This window comes from Prionailurus bengalensis, chromosome C2, assembly GCF_016509475.1.
Source record: "Prionailurus bengalensis isolate Pbe53 chromosome C2, Fcat_Pben_1.1_paternal_pri, whole genome shotgun sequence".
In the NCBI taxonomy this organism is placed as follows: Eukaryota; Metazoa; Chordata; class Mammalia; order Carnivora; family Felidae; genus Prionailurus; species Prionailurus bengalensis.
In genome coordinates this window covers 52,141,644-52,159,279 of record NC_057350.1, presented here as the reverse complement: position 1 = coordinate 52,159,279, position 17,636 = coordinate 52,141,644, and the positions used below count along the sequence as shown (strand labels likewise).

The following is a 17,636-nucleotide window of genomic DNA, read 5'->3' as shown; positions in this document are numbered from 1 at the left end:
ATAAGGTGAAAATATCATAAATAGAAAATGTATTTAATGCACTCAACCTACCACACATTATAGCTTAGCCTAGCATCTTAAATATACTCAGAATGCTTACGTTAGCCCACAATAGGATAAACTCATCTAACACAAAGGCTATTTTAGCATAAAGTATTGAAGAATCATGAGAGAGGGTCCTACAACATAGCAGTAAATGTTAAATTGAAGTTTAAATATTGTAAGTTGAGCCATCATAAGTTGGGGACCATCCATATACACACATTCTTTGAATGATACACCAAAATTTTCTTTCTTTCTTTTTTTTTAATTTTTTTTTTCAACGTTTATTTATTTTGGGGACAGAGAGACAGAGCATGAACGGGGGAGGGGCAGAGAGAGAGGGAGACACAGAATCGGAAACAGACTCCAGGCTCTGAGCCATCAGCCCAGAGCCTGACGCAGGGCTCGAACTCCTGGACCGCGAGATCCTGACCTGGCTGAAGTCGGGCGCTTAACCGACTGCACCACCCAGGCGCCCCACACCAAAATTTTCTAAAGGGAGCATCTCCAGGAAATGGAGGAAATGGTTTGGATGGCAAAGTGGACTTTATGTTTGCTTTTAGGCATCTATCTAGAAATTTACATTTTTGTTATTTGCTTGACTTATTTTTATTTAAATAAGTACATTTAAAATAATACATACTTTTGGGGCATCTGGGTGGCTCGGTTGGTTAAGCGTCCAACTTCGACTCAGGTCATGATCTCACGGTTGGTGGGTTTGAGCCCAGGTTCTGTACTGACAGCTCAGAGCCTGGAGCCTGCTTCAGATTCTGTGTCTTCCTCTCTCTCTCTGCACCTCTCCCCTCTCTCTTTCTCTCTCTCTCTCTCTCAAAAATAAATAAACATTAAGAAAGTTTATAAAATTGGGGCACCTGGATATCTCAGTTGGTTAAGAGGCTAGCTCTTGACTTCAGCTCAGATCTTGATCTCATGGCTTGTGAGTTCATGCCCCTCATGGGGCTCTGCGCTGACAGTGTGGAGCCTGCGTGAGATTCCCTTTCTCCTTCTCTCTCTTCCCCTCCCCCACTTGTGCTTTCTTTCTCAGAATAAATAAATTAATTAATTAAAAGAATTATAAAATACATACTTTTAAAGTTTTCCTATTGCATAAGAGTCATGCCGAGACATGTATTTACCCTAACACTGTATTCAGTGTGTGTATGTTGTGTGTATGTGTTTTATATCTGAAAGATAGTGGGGTGCATTTATTTTTGTCCCTCTATTTATTTGTAGTTGAAAATTAAAACTCTGGAAGGAGTTATTTTTTCTGTTAAATAGAAGAAATAGAGTCTAAGAGTACAAATAGTTTATTCTGCTATAGAGATCCATATCTATATCTATCTATCTATCCATCTATCTATCATCTATCTATCATCTACTGAAATAGAGATTTTAAGGAATTTGATTGTGCAATTGTAGGGACTGGCAATTCCAAAATCTGCAGGGCAGGCTAGCAGACTGGAGATTCAGGGAGAATTTGATGTGGCAATATCAAGTTCAAAGGAAGCATAAAGGCAGAATTCCTTCTTCTTGGGGTAACTTCAGTCTTTTTTACTTTTCTTTTTTTGAGTATAGTTGGGGTGTCTGGGTAGCTCAGTTGGTTATGGTTAAGTATCTGACTTTGGTTCAGGTCATGATCTCACTGTTCCTGAGATCGAGCCCCGCATCAGGCTCTATGCTGACAGCTCGGAGCTTGGAGCCTGCTTCAGATTCTGTATCTCAGTCTTTTTCTCCCCCTCCCCTGCTCATGCTCTGTCTCTCTCTCTCAAAAATAAATAAACATTAAAAAAGTTAATTTGAGTATAGTTGACACACAATGTTACATTAGTTTGAGGTATATAATGTAAAGATTCGACAAGTGTATACACACAGGCTATACCACAAATGCAGCTACCATCTGTCACCATACAATGCTAATGCAATACCATTGACAATATTCCTTATGCTGCACCTTTTATTCCAGCTACTTATTCATTCCATAACTGAAAGTGTGTGTCTCCCATTCCCCTTCACCCATTTTGTTCATCTCCCCTAGCCCCTCAGTATTCTTTTCTTATGACCTTCAAGTGAATGCTTGAGACCAACACACATTATGGAAAATTTGGCTTTACTCAAAGTGTACTAATACAAATGTTTATCACATTAACAGAACACCTTCACAGAAGCATGTAGACTGATGTTTGACCAAATATCTAAACATCATAGCCTAGCTAAATGGAGACATAAAATTAACCATCACAGGTATAATAAAGACCACAACTTGATCTCTATTAATCTCAGTCAACTACTGTGATTACTTGAATATGTGTACTTATTTTAGAAGGAAATTGTGACATTTTCAGTTTAATTATAAATGAAACTAGTTAAGAATTAACCTTTGTTTAAAAAGTACCTCATAAAAAAGATAACTTCTAATTACCAAATTTATCTTTTATGAAATTAGTGTGTGATACATGAACACCCTATAGAAGGTGTTCCCCATAGAAGAATTAGGGACTAATTAGGGACTACAATATTTACATTTTCCTTAAGAATAACGTTAGCACACATGCTTGTAATTTCAGATGTCAGACAGATAATTGAAAAGTAATAAATGAGATATTCAAGGCCAATACTTAAGGCGATTTATATGTGTGTTCTTCAGGTCTCTTCTTTTGTCCCATGTCCATCCTTTCCATCCATAAATTTCCACTCAGCCATTCAGTGGCATCAACTTTCTTGCCAGCCTCCTTTATCAAAACTTTCCTTTAGAGCCTTCATTTATACTAAAGGACAATTATGATAAATGTTTAGAAGATGGTCTCCCTTGATAGCATGAGAGATCAGAGTCCTAAGCTAAAGGAATGAAGTACTGAAAATAAAGGAACTAAATAGTGTTGTTTTCCTGTAGTTTGGGTGGTTTTCCTAAGAAAATGTTTTTATTTGGCACCCATTTTGGCTCAACCAATGAATCACAGTATAACTCTGGGCCAGAAGTGAAATAGAATAAAAACAGAATTGTGGGGTAGAATTGTTTTAGTAAATGCATGTATTTCTCCCAGATTTGTGACTTGATTTTTACTCTTTTTAAACAGAATTCATTAATGGCGTAAAATATATCAAGTGTAATACTTTAGTATAAGTGCTTAATTTTAATTATATATTTTTTTCATCCTTTTTTCTTTTGCAAGGGGATTTGCTGCTATTAGCCCTTAATTTTGATTTTTTAACTATCCAAGTTTTCAAATTTGTCACTGGCTAGAATTGTTTTGATTTACTATTTAGTGACTACTTAATGACTACTTAGTGGGTCTAATAGGACTGCAATTCATAATAATAAGATTTAATTAGAATGTCAATATATTTCTCAGTCTTTCATTGTAACAACAAAATTCCTGAGCAATTTCCATTGTTACCAGGACATGTGATCCTGCTATCTGATAGTATTTTCTATTTCCCAAACATTCAGTGTATTTCATATCATTATGTCTTTGGAGAAATTATTTCTTTTTAGAATGATAGACCTCCTCTGGAGAAGACATCTTGCTGCTACTTAAATAACACCACTAGCAAGACTTCAAAAAAAAGCTTATTTTATTATTAAACAATCTAATGCTGAAGCATATTTTCCCTTAAAGTGAAATATGCACCCTCTCTGTAAAGTCTGTATGGATTCCTTCTGAATAAATAAAAACTTGTTATTGATAATAGTTATCATGTATTCATATATCTACTTTTTAAAAAAATTTGGGACTAAGACTTATTTTTTCTTGACTTCCTTATAATTCTGATTATTCTCCTAATACACACTACTTCTTAAACATCCATCTTAAAATTAATATAAAGTGAAAATATAGCTTTAAGCTTCATGTACAAGAGAGTTAAATTGTTAACACTAGAGGCTACTCTAGCATTGTGGAAAAGTCCTGGCCTTTTGAGTTATACAAACTTAGTTTTATATCCCAGATTTGCAATTTACTGGCTCTGAGCAATTGACTGAACTTCCCCTGTAAAATGATGAAAGTAATATGTCAACTGTAATGGTTATTATGAAAATATAATATGATAATCCATGTAAACCCCCAGAACATAGTAAGTATTCAATTATCTTCACCAATTTATCCATTTACTTGCTTCTTTTCCAAGGAGAATTTACCTCTGTATAATAACTCTTCTCCTAAATGTTTTTTGTGTCATTGTACTTTATTGATACATATTAACTTTTTTAACTTTTTATTTTGAAATAATTTTTCGACCTAAATAATTTTAAGACTTTTAGACTTAAATAATTTTAGACTGAAATAATGTTAGACTTACAGAGTTGTAATATAGTACAGAGTTCTCATATGCCCTGCACTAACTTTTTTCATGTTGACATCTTCTATAACCATGATTCATTTATCAAAACTAAGAAATTAATATTGATATAACACTATTAACTAAACTACAGGTTTTATTCAGATGTCACCATTTTCCACTAAACTCCTTTTTTCTGGTGCAAGATTTGTTGCAAGATACCATGTTACATTCAGCACATATTAGTTTTTGTAATGCAGACCCAAAGATATTTGATGGTAGCCTACTGGCTTTAGGTAAGCAGCTTGGCATTGTGTCACCACACATTTTTCTTTTGGATTGTTTTTTATATCTTCACCCAAATCATTAATAAAAAGTTTGAACATAATGAGATCCAAAAATTATTCCATAAAACAGCTCTTGAGAACAAATTGAGCCACTGAATCCATTCATTAATACTCTTGAGTACTCCTCCACATCTCAAGATTTGGACCAGAATAACTGAGCCAAAGAGGGTTTCTTACAGGAAATGTATATATGGGCTTTATTTTTCTATTATATATGATAATTATAGATATCTTGTTATTATTTCTATTTGTCCCATGTATTCTTTAATATTTTTCAACTTTTTCTACTTCTTTTGAATTAATTGAATCATTATTGTACTTTTGTTTATGTCCCCTACAGGTTTATTAACTATACTTCTTTGTTTTATTCATCTTTTTTGATGGTTGATCTAGAATTGATAACATACACGTTTAATTTATCAATATTTATCTTCAAATATTGCTGTGTTGGTTTACATATGGCATAAGGACCTGAAAGTACTAAACCTTATTTTCCCTATTCCCATCATTTCTGCCATGGTTGCATACAATTAAATTCTGGATAGACATTATTTACTTAAACAGTTAATTATACTTTAAATAGATTAAAAATGAGAAAAAGTTATTTTATATACACTTGCATATTTTTAATCTCTGAGATTATTGTTTTCTTTGTGTAGACCCAACTTTCTCTCTGGTATCACCTTTTTTCTATGTGAAGAACTTCCTTTAAATTTTAAGTTTTTACTCTATTCTTCTAAATATGAAAAAGTTGATTTTGCTTCTCTTTGTAAGATAATTTAGATAGGAATAGAATTTTCAGTTGACATATCTATATCTTTTCTTTGTGTCTTTCAGTACTTTACAGACATTGTTCATTATCTGCTAGTTTGCACAGCCTCTGGATACTTAGGTTGTTTCCATATCTTGGCTATTATAAATGTTGCAATGAACACAGGAGTGAATATATATTTTTGAGTTAGTGTTTTTGTTTCTTTAGGGTAAATACCCATACGTGGAATTGCAGGATCATATGATAGTTCTATTTTTAATATTTTGAGAACCCTCCATGCTGTTTTCCATAGTGACTGCACGAATTTACACCCCTATCAACAGTGTACAAGTGTTCCCTTTTCTCCACATCCTCACCCACACTTTTTATTTCTTGTTTTTTTGATAATAACCATTATAACAGATGTGAGATGAAATATCATTTGATTTGCATTTTTCTGACGATGAGTGATGTTGAATATCTTTTCAAGTATCTGTTGGCCATCTGTATGTCTTCTTTGGAAAAATGTCTGTTCAGGTCCTCTGCTTATTTCTTAATCAGATGAATGATGATGACTTTGCTATTGAGTTCTGTGAGTTCTTTATGTATTTTGTATATTAACCCTTTATCAATTATATGATTTGCAAACATTTTCTGCCGTTAGGTAGGTTGCATTTTTATTTTGTTGATCATTTATTTTGCTGTACAGAACCTTTTTAGTTTGATGTAACCTGCTCTTGAGATTCTTATTTAGTTCTTCCATATATAGTGTGTCTTTTTGCTTCTCTTTCTTTTAATATTTTTTATCATTGGCATTTTAATCATTTGTCAGACAGGTTTTAGCCTTTTTTTCCCCTCTTCTTCTTCACTGTTGGGTTTGTTGAACTTCTTGAATCTGTAAATTTATTTTTTATCTATTTTAAAATGATTTGGCCATTATTTCTTTGTGCATGGGCCATGCTAATCTTCTCTGTATCATTCCAGTTTTAGTATATGTGCTGCCAAAGTGAACACTGGCCATTATTTCTTTAAATATTCTTTCTGCCCTCCCTTGTTACTTCAGGGTCTCCAATTATACATGCAGACAATTGACATTTTTCAATAACACACCAAACAGTGGTCATTTTTACTTTTCAGTCTTATTTCTCTCTGTGCTTCATTTTGAATAGTTTCTACTCATATATCTTTATGCTCACTGATATTTTTCTCTTCCATGCCTAATCTGCTTTTAATTGCATCCTGTGTGCTTTTCACTTAAGATATTGCATGTCAAGTCTACAAGTTCCATTTGGGTCTTTATAATATCTTCCATCTCTCTTCTTTATGTGTTCATATTGACATTTCGATTATAGATCATGTTCATGATATTTATAATAGCTATCTTAACAACCTTGTCTATAAATTTCATCATCTCCATTATTATGAGGGTCTGGTTCTACTACTTGATTTTTCTCCTGCTTTGGTTTATATCTTCCTGCTTATTTACATGCTTGATAATGTTTTATTAAATGTTGGACAATTTTTAATTTTATGTTGTTTGTTTCTGGATTTTATTGAACTCCTTTAAAGAATGTTAGATTTTGTTCTGATGCATTCATAAGTAGCTTGTGGTAATTTTATCCATTAAAACACAACATTAAGTTTTGTTTGGAGAGGTCTTACATAGATTTTTATCTCTGGGAATAATGTAATCCCAACTGCTGAAGTGTCACACATCTGTTAAGACTCTACCCAATGTTTCCATTATTATAAGGTCTTTTTACACAAATTATTTACAGTTTGTGTGAGCTCTGAGTAGTATTGCTAATCAGTGATTCTTGCTTGGACTATGGGAGTCTCTGTTAACACATGCATGCATCAGTACTCAACCAATGCTTAAAGCATCCTTCTTAAATTTTTCATTGTTCTATGTTCAGTTCCTTCATCCCTTGAATTCTACACCATAAATTTTAGCTGTCTAGATATTCCAAACTTTAATTGCTGTATCTTCAACTCAGTGAGACTATCAGGCTTTCTCCTGGAAACTTCATCCTGGCAATAAGCTAGAGTATTGTAGGACCCAGTTCATTTGTTTCTCTTCTCTCAGGGATTATAGCCCAATGGGACTTGTTTTTCAATGTCTGAAAATGATTGTTTCATATATTTTGTCTGACTGTTAAATTGTCAGATGTTTTGTTTATGGTATGAGAGCAATTCTGAAGCAGAATTCTAAGGCATTCATTTGCATGAACTTCTCTAGGTCTAAAAATGATTTTGTGGAAGGAAAAGTATTAATAGCTACCTAGGTCATACATTTATTAAAAATTTGGAATCTAGTAGTTTAAACTATTAAGTTCAAATTACATATTCTATCTTAACCATACACAAAAATCAACTCAAATCAGATTAAAGACTTAAATGTAAGACCTGAAGCCATAAAACCACTAGAAGAAAATATAGGCAATAAGCTCCTTAGCATTGATTTTAGCAATAATTTTTTTAATTTGACACCAAAAGAAAAGCAACAAAAACAAAATAAACAACCTTAATTACATTAAACTAAAAAGCTTCTGCACAGCGAAGGAAACTATCAACAAAATTAAAAGGCAACCTATAGAATGAGAAAAAATATTTGCAAGCCACATATCTGATAAATGGTTAATATCCAAAATATACAAGGAACTCAACAATTCAATAAGCAAAAAATAAAATAAAATACCCCAACCAAAAAGGACCAAATTGACATTTTTCCAAAAACATACAGATAGTTAACAAGTACTTGAAAAAGTGCTCAACATTATTGATCATCAGGGAAATGTGGATTCAAATCATAAAGAGATATTTCACACATGTTAAGAATGCTTTTAACAAAAAGACAAGAAATAACAAACACTGGTGAGGATGTGAAGATGAAGGAATCCTTAATGTAAACTGGTATAGCCATTTTGTAAAACTGTATGGAGGTTCATCAAAAAATTAAAAATAGAATTACCATATGATCCAGCCATGCTACTTCTGGGTATATAAATTCAAAGGAAACTAATCATTATCTCAAAGAGATATCTGTATTCCCATGTTTATAGCAGCATTATTCACAGAAGCCAAAGTATAGAAACAGCCTAAGTGTTTACTGGCAGATGAACAGGTTACAAAAATGTGATATATATATGTGTGTGTGTGTATATATATATATGTATACATATATATATATATGTATATATATATATATAATATTCATCTTTTAAAAAGAAGGGAATTCTGTCATTTGTGACAACATGGATGAAATTGATAAGCATTATGCTAAGTGAAGTAAGACAAACAAGGAAAGGAAAATACCACATGGTATCACTTACATTTGGAATCTAAAACAAAAACAAAAACAAAAAAGAAAAACTCATGAGAGAGAGTAGAAAAGTGGTTGTCAGAGGCTGGGTTGTGGGGGGAAATAGGAAGAGACTGATAAAAGGGTACAAATTTTCAGTTATAAGATGCATAAGTTTTGAGAATTTAATGTATAAATGGTAACTAGAGTTGATAATGCCATTTTGTATAACTGAAACTTGCTAAGAGAATAAAACCTACATGTTCTCACCAAAAGAAAAAAAAAGGTAAATATGTGAGGTGGTGGATGTGTTAATTAATTACATGGAAAGGAATCCTTTCCTACTCACAAGAAAATCCTTCCAAATGCTTTAAATTTCACAAATTAAAAGAATATATATTATTAATCCAGACCTCTTAAACGCCCCTCTGCCATTTACAAACTTCATCAAATATCTTACACTCTTTGGTTGACAAAATCACAAACCCATAAGTATATATTCTAATTAAAATTAAAAATCAGAGATTACCAGTGGGATTAATTCTGACAATTACAATATCTCTAAACTACTAAATTAGTTCTTTGAATTTACTTTATTTTTAAATTTAACTTTAAAATATTGTGGGGATTGAGAAGATAATTTACCAACTCTGGGAGAAATGTTAGCATCTCAAGCAATTTGAGTCTATTAAAATGATAATTTGTGATTGTTAAATCCCACCTTCACAAAAAGCTGACATTGTTTATTCAAGATTGTAGACAAAGCAAGGGATTTAGGGACAGTATACATCTTGAGTTTTCTCCAGTCACAGATAAACATTCTGATTCCTCTTTTTTTTTATAAACAAGGGTTCCCAAGTCTGCATGTTATTCAATTGGTATTCTTTAATCTGATATGGTTAGATGAAAATCTTCACAGCTATGCAGGTATAGCAAACTTCATTGATTTCTCAGTGGAATCTGCATTTCCTTAGCTTTAGGCAACAATTCCATATTCATTTTAATGACATCCCATTGTATCTTGAATATCTCTCATATTTTTTCTTCCTCTGAAATCCCAACTCTAAAGTTATGCTAATGAAACTTTCTGAAACATATAATCTATTCTAGAATTTTCTTAGAATCTACCTGTCATTTCTGGCTTCTATTCTTCCCTTAATTTTGAAAGCATTTACCCATCATTAGTCTTATGGCATATTTTCCTTTTATTATGAGTTTGTTAGGATTACTGACAGGTGTTCTGAAATTACATCTATGAATTCATTTGACATTGTTGGATAAATTTTCTGAGTTTAGTATCCTAATTTCATTGAAACAATTATATGCATTCTTATACTTTCCTCACTCAACTTATACCTCTGCTTTATTTATTCTGCCCTTTCTAGGGTTTTTTTTTTCTGAAGAAAAGGGAAGTAAAATTTGTTACACAGTTCTTTCTACTTTCTCTCACTTATTAACAGGACACTCTGTTCATCAAACAATAGATCTATGCTTTCCCTCTTTTTCTGAACATGATTTATTGTCGCTTAACAATCATTGCTTCAATTTCCAGTATTCCATTTTGATGCTCCTTTGGGTTTATAAACAAAAGCTGTTGTAGAAAATGCTTTTGCTTCACAGGAAAAAATGCTTTAAAAATTCAATTAACTTTAGAAAAAAAAGTTATTTTTTTAAATCACTGTAGTTAAGAAATTCTCAGTTATTGATTGTCCTTTTGCAGCTAAAATAAACAACTTTATGTCATTAGCCTGCCATTCTGGTGGATTTGAATTTACTTAGAATTACCACACAGCCAATCATTTAACTAAATTCAATTTTTGGTTGAAAATCTCTGAGTCCTATAATATTACTGGGAGTGGCAAATTTTATTTTTGCTCCATAGAATAAGTTTTTCCAACCCTGCTAAAACTTATGACAAAGAAGTCTAATTTTTAACCCTCACTGATTTAAATACTTTTTAAGGTTGAAATATTATTTTATAAATATGAATTGCTTTAGCAAAATACCACTGCAAAAACCAAATAATGCAAAAGGAATACATGTTACTAAAAACAAAAATGTCACTAAACATATTGCAATCTATAAGTATTTGTCATTTAAGTCCAAGAAAGGACATCATGTTGTTATTAACATGAGACCATTAGATATCTTGCAATAGTGACACTGAAATATTAATCTGTCCTAGAAAGCAATTTTCTTTTTATTTTTATGAACAAGAGTAATTTGTGGTCCATAAGTAGAGAGGGAAATGATTTTAATGATAATAATCATAGAAGAAATTAATGCTAGCATACTTACAAATAATATTCTCTTCTACAAAAAAAGATTTTATCATGATTGTATGCAAAACACAACATCTCTATGTTTGTCATGGAGAATGTGAGTATAGCAGATGATATGAAATAATTCCTAAAATACTTGTATTAATATAGTGAATTATTAAAAGAAGAATGGGTTATTATAATATTGTTACCTAAATTAGGTTTAATGTATCTGTATATGTTTTATCATCAAATAGAAAAATAGTTTTTGTCATAATTAATAGCCTAAGTATGTTCAAATATTTTTTACCAAATTAAGAATATTACTGCATAAAGCAAGTTTTAAAAAACTGTGTAGATGCATACTGTGAGAATTGCAAATGCCTCCATTTTTGAGAACTTAACCCGCCATTGATAGCCAGGAAAAAATACATTAGAAACACCTAGTGTTTGGCACTCAGTTGTGAAATTTTGCTTAGTTCTGATAATGCTGGGCACTGACAGCCTGGTGGAGTGGGCACACCACAGCCTCCCACAGCACTCCAAAGGTCACATGGTGGCTCTGAGGCCAGCTTCTTTAGGTTCAGCATTTCTGCACTAGGATTGCCAAACATTAGGGAACATGAAGTGGAGGGTACACACTTCAATTAGTTATTTTACAGACACAACAGCTCTTTGCTTCTGCAAAATTTTCTTCTACTTTTTATCTAAATGTCTTCCATTTCTTGAAGCTCTACGAAAGAGAAAGTGATTCAGGTACCATATCTTTTTGCAGATTACTGGCTGGTAAAATGCAATGTGATGGGCAAAAACAAATGTGAAATCAAATGCACTTGTCTTTTCAGTTTTCAGTTTTAAATTGAAGTGTTTAGCTTCCTTATAACTTTTCTGCCATGTTATGGTAAGTACAGGTCTAATTTTATTTTATTTTTACAGATTTTCTCAACATTTTATTAACTGCATATTTCATAATATATGTCTGAAAACTGCCACCTTAAGCATAGAGTGCACTGAAAGGTATACATATTTTTAAGAGTAATAAATAGTGTTAAAATAATTATCTTGTTAAAAATAATTTACTCTTTTGGATGGATTATGGAGAATTTTTCTCATCTTTACATTTTTCCCATTGAACTTATTTTTATAATTAATGAATAATCTATTATCTTTAAAAGTGGATTTATACTACAACCTTATATTCAAGTTTAAACATAGAATCTCATTCTCATGTCAGTAAGATTTGTATTGAGATAACTAATCAGGCAGAAATAAGCACATATCAACAAAAGTATTTTTAATGACAGATTACTGTAGTATAACTCTATCCTAAAATTCTACAAAGTTCTGGGGTACCTGGGTGGCTCAGTGGGTTGAGCATCTGACTCTTGATTTTAGCTCAGGTCATGATCCCAGGGTCAGGAGATGTAGCTCCGCATTGGGCTCCACACAGAGCATGGAGCCTGCTTGAGATTCTCTCTCTCCCTCTGCCCTTTCCCCTGTCATGTGCACGGCTGCTCTCTCTTTCTCTATCAAATAAATAAATAAATAAATAAATAAATAAATAAATAAATAAATAAAATTCTATGGCCTAAAACTATATATTCAAAATGAGCAATGTGATAACAGAATCGGTAAGTTACTATAATACTTCTTCCTATATATAAAATATATTTCACTTTAAAAAAATGTTTATTTATTTATTTTTGAGAGAGTGAGTACACAAGCGGGAAGGAGCAGAGAAAGAGGGAGACAGAGAACCGAGAGCAGGCTCTGCACTGACAGCACAGAGCCTGATGTGGGGCTCTAGCTCATGAACTATGAGATCATGACCTGAGCCAAAATCAGATGCTTAACCAAATGAGCCACCCAGGTACCCCTATATTTCAAATTCTTTAAAAATGTTTGTTTGTTTATTTTGGAAGAGAGAGAAAGGGGCAGAGAGAGAGAGAGAGAGAGAGAGAATTCCAAGTACATTCCTCACTATCAGCACAGAGCCCAATGCTGGGCTCAAACTCACAAACTGTGAGATCATGACCTGAGCTAAAATCAAGAGTTGGACGCTCAACCAACTAAACCACCCAGGTGCCTCTATTTCAAATTTTAATATATTTTATTACATATAACTTTTATAACACACACCAGTAAGAATAAAAACATACTATTTCAAATACACATGTTTAGAAATGCTTCTGAGTAAAATATTAAATTTAATATATTTTTGAAAAATGTGTTTGAAGTCAGATAAATAAATAATTATAATATATTGACATTTTTAAAGCTTTAAATATATAGAACTTTGATGAAGCCATCTATAGGAAACCATCTCAGACTCTTTTTAATTGATAAAATATAAGACTACCTTGTTTCTCAACACATATAAGTGTTACATTAAGTGTTTAAAAAGAGTTTGATTTCTTCAATCTAAGCCAGAAAATGTTCTACAGAAATATTATAAATGTCCAGGCAATATTTTCAGCTAGCAAACATATTCCACTCCCCACTTCCACACTAAGAATACACTTAAACTGACATTACAAGATCTTAATTTAGTGGGTTAGAATTAATTATGTTCCACTCTATCTTGTGATTGGTAGAAATGTTTACTTCTCCTCTGTCTCCCTTAGTGCTTAAATGTTCTGTTGACTTCACCATGAACTTCAAGGTGAACTTCATAGGTTCACGGAGAGGTTTATTCATTTTGGCAGAAAAAAAGGCTGACTCTATACATAGCTAAGCTTTAAACTACATTCCTGTACCGTGCAAAACCATCAACATTTTCTCCACAACTGGCTATTTTCCATTTGTGATATGATGAAAAGCAAAACAAGTTAGCTAAGGAACCAGAATTCTTTTCAATGCTGGAAAAGTGGGCATGGGGGTGGGAGTGGCAGCGGGAAGCGGGGGCGGGGGAGAGGGAGAGAAAAGAAAGAAAACAAAACAAAAACAAAATGCTAAGGATACAATTTTGGTTACATGTGCACTGTATCAATCTTTCAATCTAATTTCATTTTAAGATAGACATTGGATGATCTTTAATTTTTTCCCTTGAAAGCTGTCAAATTCACTAGAAATACAAAAATAAATTTAACTTACCTAAACTAATCAAGTAAGTAACCTTTCTGTTAGTATTCGAGAAAGGAAGAACAAACATAATTCCAGACATCATATATACACAGAACTGTACTCCACTTTGTAATGCCAATTTCAGTCTTGAGGCACAGTATGCTTGCATTCATCCTTGGTCTCTATTTATTGGATAAGTTAAGTGCTCCCCAAATTTGCAAGCATGGTTATAAATTATTGTTTTATTTTATTTTATTTATGGACCAGTTTAGTAAAGCATGAAGCTTTCTTTCCCCTGAAGATTTGAAATATGGAAGTTTTAACATACCCCCTTGTCTATTCCTTCCTTCTTCTTATATATTCTAATGCAGCATTATTACCTCACAACTTCAGGGGGAAATCTGTAGATATGACAAAATACTTTATAATTCCATTAAAAAAGCCAAAACATTGGGGTGTCTGCGTGACTCAGTTGGTTAAGTGTCAGACTTCAGCTCAGGTCATGATCTCACAGTTCCTAAGTTCAGGCCCCGTGTCAGGCTCCTTGCTGACAGCTCAGAGGTTGGAGCCTGCTTCAGGTTCTGTGTCTCCTCTCTCTCTGCTCCACACCCACTCACGCTTTCTCTCTCAAAAAAAATTGTTTTAATTACAAAGAAAAGCCAAAATATTTACAGTAAAGTAGGGAACTTAGGTTTCTTATATTTGGATATTTTAAGCAATGGGGAGAACAGTACTATCCTAAATCTCTGATTATTATTTTTAAAACCTAGTATAGAATTCCGAATTCTCAGACCATTAACATGTAAAACATTCTAAGAGGATATTGCTGTGAAAATTAAATGTAGCTGTTCATTGTAATGCTTTTAAATGCTCTGCCATTCTTAATTCACATCAATCAATTGCAATCATTAATCAAGTTGAATGCAATGGTTTGGGCGAACACTTAATATTGATTCTAGCTTAAATTTCACTGCAATTATAACTTAATGATAAGTAGTATGTGTAATATTTAAATATAATCTAGTTTAAACTGTCAATTAAGTGACAGCAGTGAAAAAGGACAAGTCCTGTGACCCGAACAGAAATTATAAGGAAACCTTTTCTGAAATGGATAAGGAAAGAAGCCAAAGGATTAAAAGAGCAAGAGGAAGTTGATATTAGTTGATAATGTTAAACTTACTGTTGAACTATGCCAACACTAACATGTTTACAGGGATCCTCTAAGACCAAATGGAAGAAAAACCAGATGCACCAACAAACAGAACAGTCATTTGGGTGTCAGAAGAAAGCATTGGTTTCAAACTCCCAAGGATTTTCTGCTGAAATTCAAGGTTGCCTTCCTAGGTGGAAAGTTCAAACACTTATTTTTCACAAAATACAACATTTAGAAAAGGAAGCCAGTCACTTAACTATTTCCTGGATCAAATGTGTTGCTCAGATTTTCCTGAGTCAACCAATCAATCAGCTTTGTGTTAGTCCCTTAATTTCACTGATTCTAATTTTCTTCATCTGAAAATGAATGTTTCCGCCAAATAATTCATAAGGAAAAAACCTTTATTTCAGCAGTTTGATTTGAGGAAAAGTATATTTCTAGACCTACTTGAAGGAATACTCTATGAGAGATGCTTAAAATGTGGCTCCCTGACAAGCAGCATTGGCATCACCCAGGAACTCACTGGAAATGCAGATTCTCAGGCCTTCTACTAATCAAATCAGAAACTCCAGTGATTCCAACACAGACTGAAATTTGAGAACCATTGCTCTCAGGCATGGGATTTGTTAGACAAAAACAGGAAGTATCAAATGCAAAATGGCTGACTTTTCTCTCCAAAATCACACCAAACTGACAAATACTTAAGAGCAAAAATTACAAAAAGAACAACTAGTAAATAAACACCCAGCAATACCAACACTTTAGGGAGTTATTGACTATATCTATTCACTATATCTAGTGACTATGTCTATTCACCTGCTGACTATATCTGTAAGCAATTTCTGAAAAGGAAAATATAGACAAAATCCAAATCATGCCAAAACCCAGTGGATAGGAGAAATTATCACATATAATTAAAATAGTAAGTTTTTGAAAAATCTTTGTTTGCTTTTCAGGAGAGCTGGAGAGCCTAAATTCAAAGATCACTGCAGTAGAGGCAGGGATAATAAAGGTGTAATGAAAGTAGATTCAATTAGTTTAAAGACTGAGGAAGAGCTGATCAGTCTCATGTGCAGATATAAGCCACAAACCCAGTGATAAAACAGTTCTGACATTGGAAATGGTCAGAGTACCCGAGACTTTGGAATGTGTTCCAAGCAATATTAAATGTTATGGAAAGAAGAAAGAAATATATTTCCATGTGGGAAGACATATTGCCACCCTGAAGTGAATCTGTAATCCCTCTATCCCTAACTACACACTCACGCATAAACTCATCACAGCTGCCATTGCTATGCATTAATCAGATGCTACATGTACATCCACAAGTGACAAGAGCATAGGCAATTACTACTACTAATACCAAATATCTTTATCTCTGTATATCTATGTATCTCTATAGATATACTCAAAGTCTAAGTATTTGAAGAACTTCAACTGCATAAGAGGCAAAAAAAGAAAAGAAGAAAAGAAACACACACACATGCACACAACATTGCAAAGATGACTAAACCCCCTGGAGAAAATTAATATGGGGGCAAAATTCATCAGACTGCATCGCATAAAGGTGTAGAAAGAAGCAAATATAAATAATATACAAAAAGACAATTATAGGTATAAAAGATGAAAATAGGAAATTATATATCAAAACTAGATTGGAGCAATAAAACAAATAGCTGGTTCTTTGCAAAGATCTAGAAGGACAATATAGTTTTGAAGTCTGAAAAAAATAAAAGAATTAAGGGAACATGAAGAAAACATATAAAGGATCTAAACAAGATAATAAGTATAAATAAAGAGAATATTAAAGTTTAAATGAATACTATAATCATATTTATATCAACAATTTTGAAAGTCTAGCCAAAATGGTTAATTTTCCAGAAAGGATTACGTAACTTGCTAAAGTCACACAGGTTGATGGAATCAGTTTGGTCTGAATACAAATTTTTTCCTATCAGACATCTGCTTCGTCATCCCCAACCTCCTTCTGGCATTGCTGGTGATGACTTTGGTCAGATATCCACCTTCCTTCACAAGGCCAAATATTTCAGGGAAAACAGGCAATCTTCATAACCCCAGAAGGTAGAATCAAAATGGGTTTAATCCAATTCCAAAACCATGTATCAAATCAACCATCCTTCTTCCATTGATTTGAAATAGCAGCATTGTCATTCTTTTAGATCCCATATATATGAGGCGACTGGGTGTCTCAGCGGGTTAAATGTCAGACTCAGTTTCAGCTCATGTCATGATCTCACAGTTTGTGAGTTTGAGCTCCCCATCAGACTCTATGTTGGCAGTGTGGAGTCTGCCTGAGACTCTCTCTCTCCCTCTCTCTCTGCCCATCCCCCACTCTTGCTGTGTCTGTCTCTCTCAAACAAATAAACTTAAAAAAAAGATGCCATATATATGCAGATCTATTTCTAGAATCTCTTGTTTTGTT

At 33.0% G+C, this 17,636-nt stretch overlaps 1 pseudogene; it reads right to left on the bottom strand.

Moving 5' to 3' along the window:
• Positions 1 to 6,336: 6,336 nt before the first annotated feature.
• On the bottom strand, positions 6,337 to 6,429 carry LOC122492470 (annotated as a pseudogene).
• Positions 6,430 to 17,636: the final 11,207 nt, after the last annotated feature.